Source organism: Petaurus breviceps, unplaced genomic scaffold, assembly GCF_028583685.1.
Source record: "Petaurus breviceps papuanus isolate PSGF00001 unplaced genomic scaffold, PetGlider_PUasm1.0 164, whole genome shotgun sequence".
Classification (NCBI taxonomy): Eukaryota; Metazoa; Chordata; class Mammalia; order Diprotodontia; family Petauridae; genus Petaurus; species Petaurus breviceps.
Genome location: NW_027185735.1, coordinates 15,256,723 through 15,263,851, shown reverse-complemented (window position 1 = coordinate 15,263,851; position 7,129 = coordinate 15,256,723). Strand labels below are relative to the sequence as shown.

General features: G+C 41.4%; 2 pseudogenes; one reads left to right on the top strand and one right to left on the bottom strand.

Annotated features, from left to right (window-relative positions):
- The window catches only part of LOC138156936 (zinc finger protein RFP-like), a 43,342-nt pseudogene that overhangs the window by 26,565 nt on the left and 9,648 nt on the right, over positions 1-7,129 (top strand).
- On the bottom strand, positions 5,917-6,877 carry LOC138156915 (alpha-enolase pseudogene; annotated as a pseudogene).

Sequence of the window (7,129 nt, the reverse complement as noted above, 5' to 3'; positions counted from 1 at the left end):
GAGTTGCTGACACAGGAAAAGGCATTTTCAAAGCAAAGCAAAGCAGTTTGTTTGATTAATTCAGACTTTGTTCAAAAATATGATATTTAATGATTATCAATAGACATAAAAATGCTCTAAATCACCATTAATTAGAGAGATGCAAATCAAAACAACTCTGAGATACCATATCACACCTATCAGATTGATTAACATGACAAAACAGGAAAATGATAAATATTAGAGAAGATATGGGAAAGTTGGAACAGTAATTCATTGTTGGTGGAGCTGTGAGCTGATCTAGAGATTCAATTCTGGAGAACAATTTGAAACTATGCCCAAAGGGCTAAAAAAATGTTCAATGTGAATACCCTTTGACCCAGCAATACCACTTCTAGGGCTGTATCACAAAGAGACCATAAAAATGGGAAAAGGACCCATACGTACAAAAATATTTGTAGCAGCTCTCTTTATGGTAGACAAGAAGTAGAAACTGAAGGGGATGCCCATTGGGGAATGACTGAACAATACTATTGTGCTAAAAGAAACGATGAACAGGTGGACTTCAGAAAAACCTGGAAAGATTCATATGAACTGATGTTGACTGAAGTGAACAGAACCAGGAGAACATTGTGCACAGTAACTGCCACGGTCTGCAATGACTGATTTTGAAAGACTTAGCCCTTCACAGTAATGCAAGGAACTAAAACAATTCCAAAGGACTTGTGATGGAAAATGCTATCCACATCCAGAGAAAGAACTATGGAGTCTGAAGGCAGAGTGAAGCAGACTATTTTGTTTTGTTTTCTCTTTCTCATGGTTTCTCCCATTCATTATAATTCTTCTATACAACATGATTAGTGTGAAAATATGTTTAATAGGAATGTATATGTAGAACCTATATCAGATTGCTGGCCATCTTGGGGCAGGAGGGAGTGAGGGAGAAAAAATTAAAACTTATGGATGTAAATGTTGAAAACTAAAAATAAATAAACTAATAAAAAATAAGAAAACAATATGCTCCAGCACCCATGTGTTCATCTATCTTACCTTTAGAACTTCCTTTCTGTTTGCTTGTATATAAAGAAAAAACTACTTATTCCACTAAAGCACTGAATGATTAATACTTTTATCTGTGAAATCCCTTCATAATTTATCATTTGTTATTTAAAGAGACTTGAATAATAGTCTGCTGAAAAAGAATCAGGGGAATTATACAGCAATATTGTTGTGATTTAAACCCAGGGACGCCAAAAACTATTTCAGTTTCATAATGTGTTGTGGTGGAACTGTCTCAAAGAATTCAGAGTCAGACCACCTCTAATCCAAATATAGGCATTTATTGAGACTGACAACTCTCCTGAAGCAGCCAAAGTTCCAAGAGGAACCAGCAACTTTAGAGAAAGCAAGATGGATTTTTATAGGGTAAAGATGCAATTACATAACAGAAATTTACATAGAATAGAGGAATATCATTAATATTAAACAGGCAGGAGAAGTTTGTTAAGGGATTAGGTAATGGAGGAGGTGTCCCATCTATGGTTTGGAAGTTAAACATTCTGGTCATTCTCCACTCCAACTGGCTAACTATTGTGGTCTTGTCTGGTTAAGATAGATAGTTATGTATTGTGGTCCTGTCTTGTGATTGTGATTGATTGTGTGTTTGATTTGATTGATTTGATGTGATTGATGATGTGATTGTGATTGAATTCAAGAACACACCTGTTTCTGTGGTCATGGGTCTGGCGGACAGTGACCAGGTAGAGGCAGTAGCTAGGTTCCCATTACATGGACACACCTGCTGTTTCTGTGGGAACTAAGAGTTCAGGGACACACCTGTTGTTCCAGTGAGCAGTAAGGCATATATGAAGAAGTTAGGATATTGGCAGGGGGGTTAGGTAGGTAGAGTGGGCCCGCTGTTCAGTGGGGCCATGCCTATAATGAAGTTAGAATATTGGGGCCCTCCAAAAAGCAAGCAAACAAAGAACATGGACAAGGATAGCACAGTATGAAAAGCTAGTCAACTAGCATTTATTAAAAACTTACTAAGTGCCAGGAGGTGTAACTAGGTGGCAAAGTAGATAAAATGCCAGGCCTGGAGTCAGGAAGATAAGTCTTCCTGAATTCAAATCCAGTCTCAGATACTTACTAGCTGTGTGACCCTAGGCAAGTCACTTAACCCTGTTTGTCTCAGTTTTCTCATCTGTAAAATGAGCTGGAGAAGAAAGTGGCAAACAACTCTAGTATCTTTGTCAAGAAAACCCCAAATGGGGGTGACCAGGTGAATAAGAGCACTGGCCCCAGAGTCGGGATGACCTGGGATCAAATCCGGGCTCAGACACTTAGCACCCACACAGAAATAACTGGCCGTGTAACCTTGAGCAAGTTACTTAACCCCAATTGCTTTAGAAAAAAAAAGAGAGAAAACCCCAAATGGGGTCACAAAGAGTTGAACACGATGGAAATGAGTGAACAACAACAAAAGTGTCAGGCACTGTGGTGAGGACTGGGGATACAAGAAAATGAAAAAAAAAAAGAAAATTTTAAAAAACAGTCTCTGCTCTCAAGAAGCTCAGAGTCTAACAGGAGAGACAACATTCAAACAAGGTACATACAGGATAAATGTGTGATAGTCTTGGAGGGAAGGCACCAAAATTAATGAGGACTAGGAAAGGCTTCCTGCAGAAAATAAGATATGAAGGAAACCAGGGAAGCCAAGAGATGGATATGAAGAGGGAAAGAATTCCATCCATGAGGAAGAGCCAGCTAAAATACTTAGAATCAAGAGATGGAGCATCCTGTCCTAGGAAGAACAAAGAGGCCATTGGATCTCAGAGTAGAGGGGCAAGAGTAAGGAGGAAGAAGACTGGAAAGGGAGGAAATGGCCAGTGCTCTGGATGATTGACTTTGGAAGTGAAAGGGAGCCATTAGAGTTTATTAAATAGAAGGTAGCATATTCAGATGTGCATTTTTGGAAGATCAATTTAATAAATAAGTGAAGACTGGGGAGAAAACTAAGGCAGGGACTGCAACCAGTAGGCTACTGCAATAGTCCAAGTGTGAGGCCTAGACCAGGGTCTAGGCAGTTTCAGAGGAGGAAAAGGTTGAGTATAGGAAAGATATAAAGGTAGAAATGATAGGATTTGACAGCTGATGGGAAATGGGGAGGTAAGAGAGAATGAGGAGTCAAGGATGACAAGATAAGCTGGGGTGACTAAGATAGTGGTGCCTTAAAAATAATATGGAAGTTAGGAAGAGGGGCTCGAGAAAGAAAGATAATGAGTTCAGTTTTGGACATGGTGAGTTTAAGATTTCTATGGGACACCCAGATTGAGATGTACATGGAGATACGAGAATGGAAATCAGGAGAGAAGTTAGGGATGGACAAGTAGAGCTAATAGTAATCTGCATAGAGATGCCAGTTTATACCATGGGAGTTGATGAGATCACCACATGAAATAGCATAGATGAAGAAGAGAAGAGGGCCCAGGATAATGCCTTGAGGGACACCCAGGCTTAGCAGGTATGACCTGGATAAAGATTCAGCAAAGTATACAAGGTGTAGCTAGATGGAGTGGATAGAGGGCTGGGCCTGGAGTCAGAAAGACCTGAATTCAAATCAGGCCTCAGATACTTACTGCTGTGAGATCATGGGCAAATCAGTTTACCCTGTTTGCCTCTGTTCCCTCATCTGTAAAATGAGTTTGAGAAGGAAATGATGAACCACTCCAATATCTTTACCAAGAAAACCCCCAAAAGGGGTTATGAAGAGTTGGAAACAATGGAAAACAACAACAAAGGAAACAAAAGGAATGATTAGAAAGGTAGATGTAGAACCAATAGAGAACAGAATCATAAAAACCTAGAGAGAAGAGACTATCAGACAATGGCTGCAGAGAGGTCAAGAAGAAATTAGATCAATTAACAAGTATTTTTTGAGTACCTTCTTTGTTCCCAGCAATGTGTTAGTTTGTTATGGGGAACCCAGGAGAAGTAGAATGTGAATATGTTATACATGTAGTCAAAGCATGTGAATAGAAGTATCTTGCCCTGTTAGGCTACATTAAGAGAGGTAAAGAGTCTGGGATGAAAGGAATGAGAGTTATTCTGTACTGTCCTGGTGGGACTACATCTGGTTTAAGAAGGATGAGAATTAAGAAAAGGTCATTAGACTTGGCTATCAGGAGATCATTATTAACTTTGGAGAGAGTAATTTCACTTGAATGAAGAGATCAGAAGTCAGACTGCAAAGAGCTAATAAGATAGTGAGAAAAAAGGGAATGGAGACATTTATTTAGATGGACTTCTCAAGGAGTTTAGCCACAAAAAGATGTCTGGCCATACAGCCAATATGTGTCAGAGGCTAGACTCGAATCCATGTCTTAGTAAATACAAGGTCAGGTATCTATCCACTACACCGCACTATATCCTTTTTGGGGATCTAAAACCTGCCACTTTGCAACTTCAATCCACTAGTCCTAGTCCTTCCCATTGGAACCAAACAGAACAAACTTAATCCTGCTTCCACAAGACAGCCCTCAAGATATCTGAAGAACAGCTTTCACATTCTCCCTTAAGTCTTCTCTTCTCCAGGAAAATCATCCCCATTTCCTTCAACTGATCTTCACATCACTTTATCCTGAAGCCCTTCATCATTTTAGTCACTCTCTGAACTTTCTCCAACTTATGAATGTTCATAAAATGTGGCACCCAGAACTGAACACGCCATTCCAGACGTGGTCCCACCAGAGTACAGAAGAACTCATCCTAGATACTTTGTCCCCCTCAATGTAGCCCAACAGGGCAAGACACCTTTATTTATTCATGTGCTTTGACTATGTACCCAACATATTCATATTCTGCTCTTCTTGGGCTCCCCATAGCAACCTAACACATTACTGGGCACAAAGAAGGTACTCCAAGAAATACTTGATGATCAGTTTAATTCATAATATTGGAAACTTAAGAGACTCGGGTCCTATTGCTGGCTTATTCTATAGGTTACCCAGTACTTGAAAAAGTCACAAGTTCTCTTTTCTTCCATTAACACATTTATAAACTAGATATAAGGAAGGAAGGAAAAGAGGGAGGGAAGGAAGAGGAAGAAGAGAGAGAGAAAGGAAGAAAGGAAGGAAGGGAAGAAGAAAGAAAGAGGAAGGAAGGAAGCATTTGTTAAGTGTCTACTATATGCCAGGCACTGTGCTAAGCAACTGCCTTATCTATTTACAGCTAGATAATCACTTGGTGAATGAAGATTTCTGAGGGCTACCTTAAGAGACAGTCACTGAGCATTCATTGTGTACATGGCACCATAGGTATAACGACTGAATATAGATGTGATTGTAAAGGGGTCTGGAAACCACGCCACATTAGGAAATAATTTTCTGGTTCAAGGAACTGGTGATGTTCAAGAGAGTAGACTAAAGTCAAAGAGGGACATGAAAGTGGGCTTTCAAGTATTTAAGAAGATATCACATGGAATTTATTAAACCTACTATGTGTTAGGCACCAAGGATATGAAGAATGAAAGAATGCCTCTGGGGGTGGCTAGGTGGCACAGTGAGTAGAGCACCAGCCCTGGAGTCAGGAGTACCTGAGTTCAAATCCGGCCTCAGACACTTAACACTTACTAGTCGTGTGACCTTGGGCAAGTCACTTAATCCCAATTGCCCTGCCTCTTCCCCCCTCAAAAAAAAAAGCAAAAAAAATAAAGAATGCCTCTGTTGCTCCAGACAGCAAAACTAGCACCAATATGTGGAAGTTAGAAGACAGCAAGATTTCAACTCCACATGGTGTAGGGTTAATAGAATATAAGATCTTCCCTGTCCATTAATAGGCCTATGTGACCACATGTGTTCCCTTTTTCCCTTGGAACAGGGGCTATGTTCCCAGGTCTAAAGGTATACAGGTATTTCTTTTGGGGGGGAGGGACGGTGGTTACTGAATATTTTTATTCTGCACACAGAAGCCACTAAGGATCCGACCTGTGGGCTCATTGGAGCTGCATCACAAGTATATGGTTTCACATATAAACACTAGGGTTGGGGATGAGAACAGATCATTCTATCCCAGTCACAGGATGACAAGGGTCTGCCAACAGAGAGCCAGGTGATCAGGAAGTCTCTGGTGTAAGACAGTTCTAAAAAATCAGTGAGAACATCACAGAAAGGTGGAGGGGAGAGGGAAGTTAAGCAGCAGAGGCCCCTGCCCCCAAAACAAAACTGATCTAGTACTTGGTGCTGCCCATTCTTAGGACAGGAGCCGACTTCTACAGGGGTGACTGGCACCTGCGAGCTCTTAGGCCTCCTGGCCACAGAGTTTACTTTGCCCGAGGGTTTCTGAAGTTCCTTCCAGCAAATTTAGCCTTGATGCCCAGCTCTTCCTCAATTCTGAGAAGCTGGTTATACTTGGCCAGTCTCTCAGATAGGCAGGGGGCACCAGTCTTGATCTGCCCAGTGCAGAGACCCACTACCATGTCAGCAATGAAGTCATCTTCAGTCTCCCCACAATGATGGAAAGCCATTACTCCCCATCCATTAGACTGGGCCAGCTTGCATTCCTGGAAAGATTCAGTCATGGAGCCAATCTGGTTCACTTTGAGTAGGAGGCAGTTGCAGGCTTTCTTGTTCACAAGCCTTTTCAATGCACTTGAAATTGGTCACTGTGAGGTCATTCCCCTACCACCTGGATGCCTGCAGTAGCAGTGAAATTCTTCCAAGCTTCTCAATCATCCCTGGTCAAAGGGATCTTCAATAGACACCACTGGATAGTCCTTGATGAAGCTCTTGTAGAGGTCCCCAAGATCAGAAGGGGAGATGCATCTACTGGAATCATCAGGAGACTTGAAGTCCAAGTCATATTTCCCAGATTGGAAGAATTCTGAGGCAGCAACATCCATGCCAGTTATGACCTTATCAGTATAGCCAGCCTTATTAATAGCATCCTTTAGCAGGTCCAGAGCTTCTTTGTTCTCCAGGATGTTAGGAGCAAAGCCACCCTCATCCCCCACATTGGTGGTGTCCTATCCATATTTCTGCTTAATCAGTCTCTTCAGGTTGTGGTAGACCTCAGCCTCAGCTCCAATGCGTGTGGCTTCCTTAAAGTTTGCTGCTCCAACAGAGAGGGTCATGAGCATGGCCAGTTTGTTACC